Source organism: Nematolebias whitei, chromosome 9 (assembly GCF_014905685.2).
Source record: "Nematolebias whitei isolate Nwh7 chromosome 9, NemWhi1, whole genome shotgun sequence".
Taxonomy (NCBI): domain Eukaryota; kingdom Metazoa; phylum Chordata; class Actinopteri; order Cyprinodontiformes; family Rivulidae; genus Nematolebias; species Nematolebias whitei.
This window is the reverse complement of record NC_056506.1, coordinates 21163972-21179298: the sequence shown is the minus strand read 5'-3', so window position 1 is coordinate 21179298 and position 15327 is coordinate 21163972. Positions and strand designations below refer to the sequence as shown.

General features: G+C 39.5%; 1 protein-coding gene across 1 annotated transcript in view; it reads left to right on the top strand.

Annotated features, from left to right (window-relative positions):
- Positions 1 to 4984: 4984 nt before the first annotated feature.
- The window catches only part of LOC119415002 (microtubule-associated protein 4), a gene marked incomplete in the record, with an annotated part of 124149 nt that continues 113806 nt past the window's right edge, over positions 4985 to 15327 (top strand). The window contains 1 exon segment of the mRNA XM_037682125.1: positions 4985 to 5119.

The following is a 15327-nucleotide window of genomic DNA, read 5'->3' as shown; positions in this document are numbered from 1 at the left end:
ATATATATATATATATATATATATATATATATATATATACTATTTTTTAGGCGGTTCTGGGTTTTGGTCTCTGTTTATTGCATTTACGATTCAATGCAACAAAATAAACAAACTCATTGTAATACTTGGTTTATTTACGTAATGACTTTATGTTCGGCCCCTGAGCTGCTGGCTTTCAGTAACTGTGGTTCCCTGAGCAGATCTGTTGAATTGTCCTGTTTTAGTGTGCAATACAGTTTATTCTATTTCCAAAACTAAACAAAGTCTGGAAAAATTTAAAAGATGAATAAAGCCCTGCGGCCGACCTCATGAGCATCTGAATACAACAGTTATAAACAGAAAGTACAGCATGTTCATCTGTACGAAGGTAACTGCAGGTAAATCCTCCATTTTCTGTCATAATTACATTGTATGCTTCATGGTTAAATTAAAGGTTAATGCTTAAAGCTAGTTGTATTTTGTTTTGTGTTATTTGTATTTAGCTATGTTGCAACTTCTGGTTACATGTGTTTAGTATTTGTTTGTTATGATCAGTTAAAACTGAAATGATTTTGTACAAAGTGTTTATTAGGTTGTGTAATGTAAATCAGAGCTTTACATTAAGACATAATGCTACGTCTGTAGCATCTTAGCTAGCACGTCCGTGTTACATGCTGCTAGCTTAGCGTTACTTCTTGTTGTGCCGAGCTCTCTAAAATAGTTATTGAATCAAGTGTTTACTTGTGTAGGTAAACACAGATGTTTAACAAGCTGTTCAAATACACCAGAATGCAGGACATGGCATCTAGTTTATTAAAATTTTTCTTGGGGAGGACCCCTAGACCCCCCCACCACCACCACCACCAGTGTGTACCCCTCCCACATAATACTTCTGATGCCAATGGCCACCACATTGTTCAAGCCAAGAGCCATTACAGGGCTAAGCACCCCTTAAAGTCAGATTCTAGAATCGCCCCTGGCTGAGAGTCAATCTCAACACACTCTGTGGACTAACACTTCATACAAACATAAGATAGTTTAAAACTCTGGCATGAAAGCTGAAGGAGGATATGTATCCTTTCAATGAATGCTTGACCCTCCTTTAATTAAGGCCCAATATAATACTGGTTATGGGGTGCCGTTTGTAAAGTTGCACAGTCAAAAATTAACTTCAGTATTTTGGTTTATTTAACTTTTAATAAGAAAGAAATTTTTTTTTTCAAAGTCATATTTTCACCATGCCCTGTGATGGACTTGCGACCCGTCCAGGGTGTACCCCGCCCCTCGCACAGTGATTGCTGGACATGGGCACCAGCGACCCCCGTGACCCAAAATGGAATAAACGGGTAAAGATAATGGATGGATGGATATTTTCACCATGTTATTCATACACTTATAAATGTCATAGTTCCCAACTAAATATTTAATTTACAAGATAAATATTTAGTTTACAAGCTAAATACTTAACTTGCAAGTTAAATATTTTGTTAGTAAACAAACTAAATATTTAGGTATAAATTAAATATTTAATTTACACCTAAATATTTAGTTTACTACCTCAGTATTTAACTTGCTAGTTAAGTTTTTAGTTTGTAAACTAAATATTTAGGTATAAATTAAATATTCAATTTACACCTAAATATTTAGTTTACTACCTCAATATTTAACTTGCTAGTTAAGTTTTTAGTTTGTAAACTAAATATTTATCTTGTAAATTAAATACTTAGTTTGGAACTATGACATTTATAAATAATAACATGGTGAAAACATGACTTTGAAACTGTTTTCTTTTCTTATTAAAAGCTAATTAAACCAAAATTATTTGTTAATTTTTGACTGTGCAACTTTACAAACGGCACTCCATAACTGGTTACCAGTTCTTTGAGCTCCATTTACTTTTATTTGGATGTGGTGCCAGCTCTTAAAATTGTGTTGGTTTGAAATGTGGATACAACAATCACGTTGCATGACATTTAAACTACCAGGAAAACAACATTTGTTGCATTAGGTCTGAATGGTTTGATGGTAAACCATTTCATTAGGTTCCAGGAAATACTGGAGTGAGATGGACGAATGATACAGCAAAAGCAGACTGTGTAGCAGAATGAGTGTTGATTTGACAGAAACAGAGATGCTGATGAAGGGTAAAGGGAGGGAGACATCATTGGGGCTGGCAGGGACATTACATAATCTCAATCAGACTAGGAGAGAAGGGAAGGAGGGAACAGAGGATGGGAGGATGAATCGAGGACAGGACGGACTGTGACTCAGACTTTCAGTGAAAAGAAACCATCTCTAAATGAAGACACAGTCACACACCACTCGCTCGAGACATTAAGAGCAGATTCAGCAGGTGTCAAAAAGACACACATAGTTTAGTTTGGTGGTTTTTAGACAAAGAAGTTAATTTCGAGGGCATTCAGAGCAAACGGGACAATCCTAACATTTGACAAGACATATTCTGATGAAGCATGAACCTGTGAAAAGATTACAAGTCAGACCCAAGTCTGTTTAAAGGGGGAAGCCTGCAATGAATGGAATTCCAAAGACAAGAGTCTGATTCAGTGCTTGTTTACAGTACACAGTATGGGGCTTTTTCAGAGATTATAGATAAACCCAAATCAAATGGGAGCTATAATCCCTGATAATCCAATAGAAACCTCTGCCTCCACAGCAGCCCGCCTGTCCTCCAGTCATAGAGACAACTGTCCAGTCATCACTGTATGAAGAATCAAACTGACTGGAGTGGAGTTACGTGCACATTAGTCTTACAGTTAGACTTTGAGGTTGATTTTATTATTTTCTTTCAACTGCTCCCTTCTTCAGGTGTTTCCACAGCGAACTAACTCACATGAAGACTTGACATTTGTATACCCTGGATGTCCTTCCTGAGGCAACCACCGAGCTACCACAGCCCTCTGTGTGGAGCAGAGAACTGCTATCTAGGGTGCTTAGGGGAGCAGATGGTGGGGGTTAATGGCCTTGATCAAGGACCCAGAGTGGGGTAGATGAGGACAAATGACTGTGGAGGCAGATGTGGGTGTTAAAGGACTTTAGGAGATTTTATTTATATGCTTTTTCTAGAATTTTGGTCTGGGGCCAGTTTGTAACTCCCTGACCCAAACTTACCCTCGGCTTCCATCACCACTTCCTTTGATTCTGTATATGATCACAGAGGAAGATGCTGCGCTCACTCTGGGTCAGTGTTGCCATGTGATGCAGACTGTGGTCAGCATGAGGAATCTCATGTACACAGATTAATTTCAGAACCTTCTTCAATGGCTAGTCTGGTTATTTTTGAAGTGATCTTCTTTCAAATAGCTGTCTATATTAAGTACCTCATCAGTACCCGACATCAGTCATAGAGCATGAAGTATTAAGAAAGAGACAAAAGTCTTCCTTAGAGTCTGTCTCAAAAACAACACTAATTCACTAATAAACTAGCAACTAATAGTCTGTGCCATGCAGCACTTTTGCATGACACAGACTTTTTCAACCAATAAAAATTGATAGTACTATAGGAATGTAAAATATGCGTGCTCTGAGCATCAAGTGAATAATATAAGTAGACACATGACCGGAAGGCTGAAGCTGAAGCCGCAATTGACAAGCACTAGGCTGGATGTAGTACTATTTTAAGTCCTACCCCTCCACGTAAACAGGTGGGACATTTTCCTGACTAAAAGTACTTTGCTAACACGTCAGATAATTCATTTCAGATTATTTTTATTGATATATGTAATCTTACCTCACTTCTATATGTTCTATATGTTATAGGGGAATGAGATGGGGTAGAGTCAGGGCAGCTGACCTAGGACCCAAAAGTCCCAGGCTCAATCCCAAGTCATTGCACGTCTTGTGGTGTCTCTGAGCAGGACACCCTATCCCCACTTGCCTCCCAGGTGCCCCCAACAGCTGCTCACCGCTCCACCCGGGGGTGGATGGGTTAAATGCAGAGAGTCAATTTCGCCATTGTATGGGAACATACAATGATGACAATACATAACACATTATTATTATGTTTATACATGTAGTTTTATTTAGTTATTTAAGGCTTAAAGAAAAGGGTCATGCTACGCTATGATTGAGAGTATTACAGCCTGTTAGCCAGTTGGGAGAGTGTAGACCAAGGCTGTTGTATAGAGAGTACAGCCCATGAAGCTAATGGACAAACTGGCTCCAAATGGCAGTGCCCCAAAACCCCGAACATTGTGGCTTCAATTTTGAACATTGGCAGGAAGCAGAGACAGTTTATCTGTCTTCCTTAATAATATTGTGTATTTGCAATTGATGCAGGGGCAGCTGAATGTGTCAGTCCACCTATTAGTGCATGCATGTAGTCATATTTCTGATTCATGCATAGCCTCAGCACCATTGGCCTGCAACACTTTACTCAGCACAAATGTGTGGTCACACATATATTACTTTGGTTGAGAAAGCAGTGGCATACTAAACAAACAACGTAACTTCGGTGTTTCTCATACATTACTGGCCTTGGCAGGGCGCACTCCTTGGAAAATGGTAGGGGAAACACTGAGATTTTCTTTCCCCAATGTGTTGTTTTTGAGAAATAGTTGTTTTAAAAACCTGATTGTTTTTAAGGCTCTGATTTGGCATATCTTTAGCTTAGCCTGGAGGCTTCATACTCCACTATGCTCTTTGACAGATGTCATGGCTCATAAGGTGAATAACTATTTGACAGAACATCACTTGAAAAATGACCAGACTGTCCCTTTTAGTTTCGTATACAAATATTTATTTACTGAATGTTTGTAGAATTATCTCATTTTATTTCATCCTTGAACTCCCAGGATTCTAAATGCTCTTACTTCAGCTTGCATTTCTTAGACTCTTGTTTCACTTTCATTAAATCAAATCTCTTTTTGACGGAGGTTACGTGAACGCATCAGCAGCCTGCCTGCGGACTCGGAGAACTCCATTCTTGTTGCTCCCGTCTCCTGATTGGCTGAGCTGGTTCGAAAAGGGGCGTGTCCGTGTCCTGACACCAGTCTGCTCTGGAAGCAGCGAAAGGTGGAGATATTTTCCCCCATCACACGCTAGTCACAAACACACACACACATACACACACACACCCCCAATATAAACACAAAAAGCGACACAAACGGGACCCATACGAACGGTGAGTGTCTAATTTTAAGATTTAATTCAGCTTTGAGACGTGTCATCGCGTCGCTGACGTTGTTTTCCTGTGCTCTCGCGCTGCGCCATCCTCTCTCGTGCCTCTACAAATGAAGGATGCCATTCGGAGCCATAGTTAGAACGTGATTTAGGTGTCGCGGTGCACTGGCATTATAAACACGAGCCTATATTTAGCTTGTTATGTGTTGTTCGGACATTTGTTGTTCTCATAATGTAAGAAGATAGTGGGCGTGTGAGGAGGAGGGGGGAGTGGGGGGGGGGGGTCTGTGTCTCATGCAGAGGTCCGTGGATTCGTGTCTCTTTGTTGTGGTGCCGCAGTCAGGATGGTACATCCCTCCCCACAGATTAAAAAAACATCAATTTTTAGAACAAACATGAATATTCCTCTGTTTGGCTAACTGTTAAAGCAACAATGCATGGACTATTTTTCCTCAATTTTTCTGTTATTCATATGTGCGTTGAGCTTTAGATGATAAATTATAGTAGTTTTATAGTATTTCCTGTAGGACTGTGTATACAAACAGTTTAGCCAACAGCTCTGTTCATAAGGCTTTTTTTAACCCACAATTTTCTAATATTACAGCAGTTCTAGAAAGAGCTTGATGTGAAAGTAAACCAGCCATTATACAGTAATTCCCCCATCCCCACTCTGCACACACACACACAGGCACACAGCTGCAGACACACACACACACACACACACACACTGTATTCTCTGTAAGGATTAGGACACATTGTTGAATCTTTGCTCATTTCCCCCCTCTCTGGCTGTTTCTGTCTTCTGTCCTCTGTGTGTTTGACATGTGAAAGTCAACAGTCTGTGTTTGGTGATAACAAATCCACTGTAGACTCATTAATGAATAGACTACCACTACAGTGTTAACATACTATGGGAAAATAAATATCTTCAATTTGCAAATGGTTGTGCAGTTTGAGAAATATCTTTACTGACTACCGGTATATGTTCTAATATGCAACGCTTGCAGCACTTCACAGAGTCTACATGATGCAACCCTGAGTAAAATAACTGAACATGTGGCGGGCTGCACCATTTTGTAAAGAGGAGGTATATAGTGTTGTCGTCATATACATCAGTCTGACATGCTTTGTGTCTTTAAGAGGGTAAGACAATAATAGTGCGCCAAACTCAGGGAACTTGTTTTCCTCTTTTTATATTTTTCTACATTTTTTGCAGTCTAACCACTGAATATCTGCACAGTCTGTGATATTTTAGTTGCTTGTTTATCAAAACATTCAGCTCATTCAGATGGGTGCTACTACTTTTGTATTTTTGTAACTTGTAATTTTTTGATTTTTTTTTTTTTACATTATTTACAAATGTTTTCCTCACATAAATGTGTTGAGATCTCTAAAAGTGTCTTCAAAAACATTGCTCTCTTTGAAATTTACTTTAGCATTTTGACTCAGTTTTTTATTTTTATTTTTTACGATGACTTTCTTGCTATTGTTCTGCTACTTTTAGCTTTTAGGTAGCTTTTTGTTACTTGTATCTTTTAGCTACTGTTCTGCTACTTTTAGTTTTTATCATATTCCGCTAACCAAAACATTAGTTTGGGTAATGCTAAGCCACTTAACAGGTAAAAAAAATCTTGTGGATTTTTGCTACTTTAGCTGCTACCTAGCATTTTTTTTTTTTTTTTTTTTTTTTTTTGCTTTAAGCTGTTACTTTGTAGCTTTTAGCTAGCTTTTGGATACTTTTTTGCTTTTAGTCAACCTTTTGTTTTAGTTGGGCTTTTGCAACTTTTGGCTTGTAACTGGTCATTTAATATTTTTTACTTTCAGCTAGCCTATGCTACTTTGAACAAATTAGTTAGCAATCTGCTATTTTTGTTATCATCATTGTGCTTCTTTTAGCTTTCATTTTTTGTTTTGGCTTTTAGCTTTTTAGCTTTAGTTTCATCTTGTTCTGCAAATTTAGTACTCGGCATTCAATCAGTAATTTCACAGAAAATGTTATATTTCTTGTTTTCAGATTGTGTTTTTATTTGTGGAGCTTTTTCTGGACCTATCAAACATAGCTACTGTACGTCTCACTGAATATCTCTGGAATGTTTATTTATGCATTCCTTTGGGTTAGCCCACATGAATGTTTGCCCATGGAGCAGAGATTTTTTTTAAAAACAATTTTCTATAATGTGTTGTAAAGTGTAGTGAGACATGATTGCCAAAAGCTCCTTCCTAGTCCAAGTTTTGTAAATATTTTTATTGTCATGAAGGAATATTTTGCCCGTTTTGAGGTTGGGTTCTATGGAGAAATTATAAACAATATCTTACAGTAGTTGATAGTTTTTTGAATGGCCTCTGTTTAGAGGAATAAAGTTTAAATCTTACAGACTGATTATTGAACCAACTCCAATCTTAAAATCAATGATTGCAGTTTATGCAAACACTGCTTATTTGATTTTGCACCACTACTATCAAGTTTTCATTACATGGTTATTTATATTTACCAATTCTGTGAGTATTTGTGAACACAAATATCCACTGCAGCTGCTAGCTGTAGCACCTCTGTTGCAGCTTGGGGGTGGAAGTGGGGGGGTGGAAGTGGGGAGGGGGAACAGAAAATCATAACGTCATTATCAAAGTTTGTTGCAAAACTGACTGTGATGTTAAGGTTGAATGGTTTTAGGTTTTGTTAGGGGTGGCACGGTGCAATTGGTAGAGCTGTCGCCGCAGAGAGATTGGCTGCTGGACTGAATCTCAGCCGGGGTGAAGTTTGTATGTTCTTATCATGCATGCATGTTTTTCTCTGGATACTCCGGTTTCCTTCCATAAACCAAAAACATACACACGTTATGTTTATTGGTAATTCTAAGTTGTGCCTAAGTGTGAATGAGAGTGTGAATGGGGCATAGGCGTTGCAACCATTATAAGTGAAGGGGACAATTCCCCCCCACATTAAAAAAACGTTCATTTGGACCACCCCCACTTTTACTATAAAACATTAGTTCAGGCGGTGCAGTTTCTCTTTCTTCGTGAACAAATCCATTCCACTTGATTAATAGGAGAATATTCAAGCCACTAAAACTCCACTCCAGGTTTTCCTGGTGACCTCCAACTCTCCACCGTCCCTCGGCAGAAAACGCGCACAGGTGAAGGAGGTGGTGGTATCTGTGTTCCTCGCACGCCAGTTTAGCAGCTTAGTGTGGGCAGTTGTTGACCAGGGGGTTGATCATAAACATGTATTCATGTTAGGAGGATGCTTGAGAGGAGCTACGTCTGTAGCATGTTAGCTTAGCAGTAACTGTGAGGCTGCAGGTGGAAGAGACGTGGTGTGTTCAGGTGCATTAAAGTTGAAATGTCTTTAAAACCCCACACCTTATTGTCCTCAAAGCTTCATGAGAAACATCATTTAGATGAGTCGTGTTGAACACAAGTAAAAAACAGTCCAGTGGTGATGTTTTTTATTTCTCTATAAAGACAAATAGTGCTGATCTGACGCTCTGTATTAAAGTGTACTAAAGTTAAAATGTCTTTAAAATCCACAGATGAATTTACACAAACTTGGTGAGAAACTTGCTTTAAGTGAGTGGAATTAAAGGAAATCTAGGTGAAATGCTGCTTTTTTGTTCACTAGTGAAGACCTTTTTTTACGTGCACACACACGTGCATGCGTGCACACACACACCTACACACATCATTGTGTCCCCCCCACATTACGGATGCTTCTGACGCCCTTGGAATGGGGCTTTGTCTCTTTGTAGCTCTGTGATGCACGTGCGACCTGTTCAGGGTGCACCCCTGCCTCTTGTACAATGACCACTGGAGATGGGTACCAGTGACCCCCATGACCGGAAAAAGAAGAAGCAGGTAAAAGGGATCCATGATTAGTTGTAACAACAGACTTTATTTGAGAAATGTTTATTTTAGATGTAAAAATAATACAGTAAAACCATTGTAGGCTGTTTAGTTTTATATATATTTAAATAAAATATTGCCACACGGACGTCACCATGTTTTTTACACTGCATTGCATTCTGGGTAAATTACATACGCTCGGTCCTGTAGTGCTAGCTCTGTCCAGTTTTTTTTAAACCATATTGCACTAACATTTGCTATATTTTCAAAACTTAACCTAATATGAAATATACAGACTTGACAGTCATATTGAGTCATATTTGGTAAATCTTTAACAAAATTTCAAAACCTGTGCAAATCTGCACAAAAACTCTTCTGAACTGTATGCACTTTATAAACCATCTAAATGTATCATTTATAACTGGTTCCAGGCGATGTGTCTCATCTGGCCTCTATTCAACCTGTTAAAAAGACAAATTACATTAAGTTTTTTGTATAACTTGTCTATGTAAGTTTTAGTATAATATGAGAAAAAACAGTTACCTTTGAGCTGCAGCTGGTAGCACCAGAGCTTCTCCCACTTTATTATTTCATGGTGACGTTGTGGTGCTGCTTTATCGCTAACAGCTACATGAAGGAATAACATACTTCATCCATCCATCTATCCATTATTTTTTACCCACTTCTTCCATTTTGGGTCACGGGAGTCACCGGTGCCAATGTCCAGCAATCACTGCGAGGGGCGGGGTACACCCTGGACAGGTCCCCAGTCCATCACAGGGACACGGAGAGACAAACAACCATTCACTCTCTCACTCACACTTAGGGACAATTTAGAGTTACCAATCAGTCTAATGCCTCATTTGCACTGCTCCTGATAAGCCCCAACTCTGCACAGCCCGCCACAGAAAGAACCCTTTTGCACCAGCCCTTTAGCTAGTATTTTTAGCTGATTTGAGGCTGATTCAGGACCTCTTTTCGTCCATGCTTCTCTGGTGGGAACGAATGAGCTCAGCCGAGCTGAGTCCTGACTGAAACGTGAATGCAGGACTCTGATTGGTCAGGGGGAGGAGTCACTGGATCTCAGAAACTTTTCACTGAGCCGCCATTTGCAATTTCTCTGGATGCGGAGCAGCGGCTGGTTCTGTTTTAAAGATTTTAACAATAATGACAACGGCGTGTTTAATTCTGAAGTCCAGGCATATTTTGTGTTTGGTGACCGACGATAAAATTTGAGCGAGCGGAGTCACTGCGGAGGATCATACGAGCTGCCGAGCCGTTGAAGCCCGTGAGGCCGAACCCCGAGCCCCGGCCTCGCCTGCTCACAAAGGCCGGGTTCGAGCCCTGGCAGGCGGGAGGACCGGGATGGAGGGACGGAGGGTGGAAACGTTTTTTTTTTAAAACATTTTATGTATTAAAAAAAATGTCAGTGAAGATTAAAAATAAATAAACGGTGCTGACTTTATCGTGAAATCCTGTTTTCCCTTTGACTTTATTAAATAATCTGTTAATTAAAATAAATTCAGCTGAAAAATCATAAAAAGACAAAATTATTGGATCTCAGGAATATTTCCCTCAAACATGTTTAAAGAAGAGACACAGCCTTTGGTTCAACTTTATTCTAACCCACAGATTTACAAATCACAAAACAAGCATTACACTTTAAATTAAAGCTTTGAATCAAAGCTAAACTTTAATTCAAAGCTAAAAATAATCTGTATGCAAGGAAAAAATAATCTGTATACAAGAAACAAAAGCACAATGAGTGCAAATACATCAAATGATGAAAAAAATAAATAAATAGAATTTTAAATATAGATATCCTGATGCATGCTCAATAATCCGTGTAGAAAAATCCAAAAAAGTTAAGTTTGTTCCTCTGGACGTTCAAAAAAACAAAACAAACAAACAAAAACAAAAATGTAGAAACGTTTCGTCTTTCATCCGAAAGACTTCTTCAGTCTGAGGAGCTGCATTCAGCTCAGTCTTTTATAAATAGCTATGAGCTGAATACAGCTCCTCAGACTTAAGAAGTCTTTCGGATGAAAGACAAAACGTTTCTACATTTTTGTTTTTGTTTGTTTGTTTTGTTTTTTGAATGTCCAGGAAACCAGACTTAACTTTTTTTAGATTTAAATATAAATGTTTTTGTAGAATCTGGTTCATCAGATTTAATTGAATCCAGTTTATTTATACAGCACCAAGTCACAACAGAAGTTGTCTCAGGACACTGAACAGAAATATTCACATATAAAAATAATAATTTAATATTTATCTGAGGAGCAGACTGCTTTGATTTTAACTCAGTGCAGAACTCTCATTAGCAGGACTTGGATTCTGGACACGCATCCAGAATCGGTTCTAAAGTGCAGGTGCAAATCCAGGCTGAGCTGAGCCAGGCTGAGTAGGGCTGTGCAGAGTTGGGGCTGATTAGGAGCAATGCAAATGGGGCATAACATGCATGTTTTTGGTCTGTGGGAGGAAACTGGAACACATGCATGAAGAGAACATGCAAACTCCACCCAGATAGGTCCCCGGACCAGGATTTGAACCAGGGACCTGTTCACTGAGAGACAGCAGCTCTACCAGTTGCAACACCGTGCTGCCCAAACGTACTCCCCTCGCCTTCCACTGAGCTGTTTGGTCATAGATCTTTGTGATAAAGCAGATGGAGTGGGAAATCTTTGCAGCCCTGCTTGGGGAATCAGCTGGAAGTTTGTTGCGGAGTTCGTTGGTCTGCTGTTTCTCTTTTCATCTACCTTCCGCGCATTTGTTGTATTTCCAAAATACAGTGCCGCATTTTTATTTGACACTTCTTGCAAACAGCCGTGCTCTTGTTAAGCTCTGTCTTCCCTGGAATACCGTAGGCTCCTATATGACTTTACACTGACTTCATGACGAAGGAACAGGTTGAATCCTCTGCTCCATGATAGCAGTCTCCATTCAGATCTAGGGAGCTGGCTAACTAGCTTGCTGTACGGTGGCCTACAAGGCCAAATTCTACGGTGGCTGAACAGACACGTAATGCGATATGCAGTATGCTTGGGAGTAGGAGCGGGAAAGAAAAAGTTAAATGCATTTTAAAATCGATTTATGGGCCTTTAGAATCGATTCAGAATCGCCAGGACTAAGAATCTAGATCCTTTAATAAATCTATTTTTTTCTGCACCCTTAGTAATGTTAGACTTCCTGTGTTTACTTTGTAGATTCCAGTACAGAAGGGACCTAACTGCATCATAAACCCAGCATGCATTGCTCAGGTGAAAAAATGGCGACGTCCATGGGTGAAAAATATAACAAAAGATATAATGTTTTTGAAGTACCGGTAATTATGAGTTTTGACAAATCACCAACAGCAATTTTTAAATTAATAGGAAAATTACAACATATTTGGGCAAACATGTTCAACTAAAAATGGATCCCTTTAGGATAATGGATGGAGGATTTGTTACAAAATCATAGAGAGCCTTCAAGACCTAGACATTCACTCAGACCCAGGACTTTTTCATATGTAGTACTAAATTAAACACATAGCCGGTGTTTTTCAAAGAAACTGTTGTTTGAATAGTCGTGCTGCATTTTATCTGACTTTTACGTCAGTGAGGTAGGGGTAAGCAGGTCGACCTGAGTATTGATAATATTGATATTTGATACCGGGCAGCACGGTGGCGCAACTGGTAGAGCTGCTGCCTCTCAGCGAGCAGGTTCCCGGTTCAAACCCCGGTCCAGGGGCCTTTCTGGGTGGCATTTGCATGTTCTCTCCGTGAATGCATGGGTTTTCTCAAGGTACTCCGGTTTCCTCCTACAGACCAAAAACATGCATGTTAGGCTGATTGGTAACTCTAAATTGTCCCTAGGTGTGAGTGAGAGAGTGAATGGTTGTTTGTCTCGTTTGTCTCTATGTGGCCCTGTGATGGACTTGTGACCCGTCCAGAGTGTACCCCGCCCCTCGCACAGTGATTGCTGGACATGGGCACCGGCGACCCCCGTGACCCAAAATGGAACAAACGGGTAAAGAAAATGGATGGATGGATATTTGATACCAACTTTGTGCAGTTTAAATCTTGCAAATTCACACATCTTCAGCGACAGAAGTCGAGTTGCTTCATCGTTGATCTTTGAATTTGTCATGTTCTAAATGACTGAGAATCTACAGCAGTATATGATACTGATGTCAGTGTCAGATTGTATCAATACTAAGGTGATGGGATTGATACTAGGAATGTGCGATATGGCATAAAATTCATATCACGATATGTATTGTGAAGGGTGGCGATAACGATATATATCACAATATGTTTTTGGTATAAAACTTGCACAAAAAAAAAGCATAGGTTGTCCTTTTGCCATAATATATTCTGAATTAAGAAAATTTCACTACTAGGTCCCGGGAGTTTTTAAACAAAAGAATTTAACTCTTAACAGTTTCCATTATTCTCATTTAATAAATGAACAGCAACAGAGCAGCAAATGAAACACTTCATCCTCCAAACCTCTAGTGGGCGTCTCCTTCTGCTTTAATGGAGAGCTGACCCAAAATGAGTCTGTGGCTTTGACCAGAGGGTCTCACAGTAAAATCGCACAACACAGCGTTCTTTTCACAGATCAGAGAGCAGGTTTCTCTAAAGCTGACCAAAGCTTACTTTAACTTTCGATGGAAAAAAGAACAACTTTCGACGGAACACAGCGTTTTGCGCATGCCTCCGAATACGGCAACACTGAGGCAAGTCGGCTGTAGTTAGCTTGTAGCTTCGCTACTTAGCTCTTGAAGAAAAGACTAATGCCAGTTGCGCACAGTTTACAACTAAAAAAAAGTAACGATTAAATCTGACAACTCTGATTTTACACTTGAACACCTCTTACGCACAGTTTTCAAAAAACAAAAGTAATGATTAAACTGATTGCTAGAGTCAGGATCAGAAGTGTTAACAGGTCCTCACAGGCTGTAGGGAGAGAGTCACCTGTCAGCAATGACGTCACTGACAGAGCAGCTGCAGTACGTGGTGGGGTAAGTCCAAGAGCAGGGTCCAGATAACGAAGCAGGGGTCATACACGGGGAAACAGAGATCAGAAACCAGAGCCAAGTCGTAATCTGTAATCGTGGAGGGAAAGCAGAGTTGTTTACCGTGGTCTGATGTGCAGTCAAAATACAAAGAGGGATGGGCAAGGCAAGGAAACCGTGGTACAGGCATGAGGTTGAAACAAGGCAAGATAATCCAGGTTGTGGCATGAAACAAGAACTATGATGGCTTCAGGATCAGGGACCATGGGAGGTATAATAATTTGTCACTGTTGGAGAGTGAGAATGGAGCTTATAAAGGGTGCAGAGCAGGTGAACTAGGAGAGCTGAACAGGTGAGTGGAATCAGGGCTGATTGCTGTGAAAAACAAGGGAGGCGTGGCATGGCTTTGAAGAAGTAGGCTTGAGCTGGAGATGGGTGATAGGCATTCCAAAGCAGGGAAGAGAAACTAAGACATGAGGGGCTGAAACAATAGCAGGAGGGAGTGAGTGTGAGACGGGGGCCAATAGGGGGTCAGCGGGGGCCGCTGACCATGACAACAAATATATAATTCAAGGATTCAAGGTTCTTTATTTGTCATATGCACCACATATGGTACATCTGGTGGAACGAAATTATGTACACAGGGTCCCAGTTACATCCAACAAAACTATAAAATGTAAAAGAAAAACAGTAATAAGTTCTAAAATATGAACTAAGAAAAACGTCAACTAGAAAAACACTAAGCACTAGTAAGTACTGAGTACTGTAAGTACACTAAGTATAAAAAACCATACGCTGAAAAGCAGCACGGACATGAGTCTGTGTGAGCAGATGAGTAAGAATGAACAGCAACATGAAACAGATCAGCAGCAACATGAAACAGATCAGCAGCAACATGAAACAGATCAGCAGCAACATGATATGATTTTTCCCAGTGATTATCTTGGTTAGAGATTCATGAGTCAGCCTCAGGGTAGAAGCTGTTATAATATAGTATATAATAATAATTATAATAATAATAATAATAATAATATTTACTGGAGTCTCTCTGAATTCTTATTGTTTGAAACCGAACAATTAACGAGTTGTACAGATGCATTTTGATAGGTCTATTTTTGTAAACCATAGCTTATTAACATGTGTACAGCTTGTAAGACTGTATTCTAGGCCTTGCACATTACAGTATTTTGAAATACAGTAGTTTCTCGTTTATCACAGGGAATCCGTACCCTGAAGCCCCGTGATAAGTGAAAAATGGCCATGTAGGAATAGTAGTACAAGTAGTAAGTAGTAGTTTATTTTAGTGTATATATATATATGTATATATATATATATATATATATATATATATATATATATATATATAT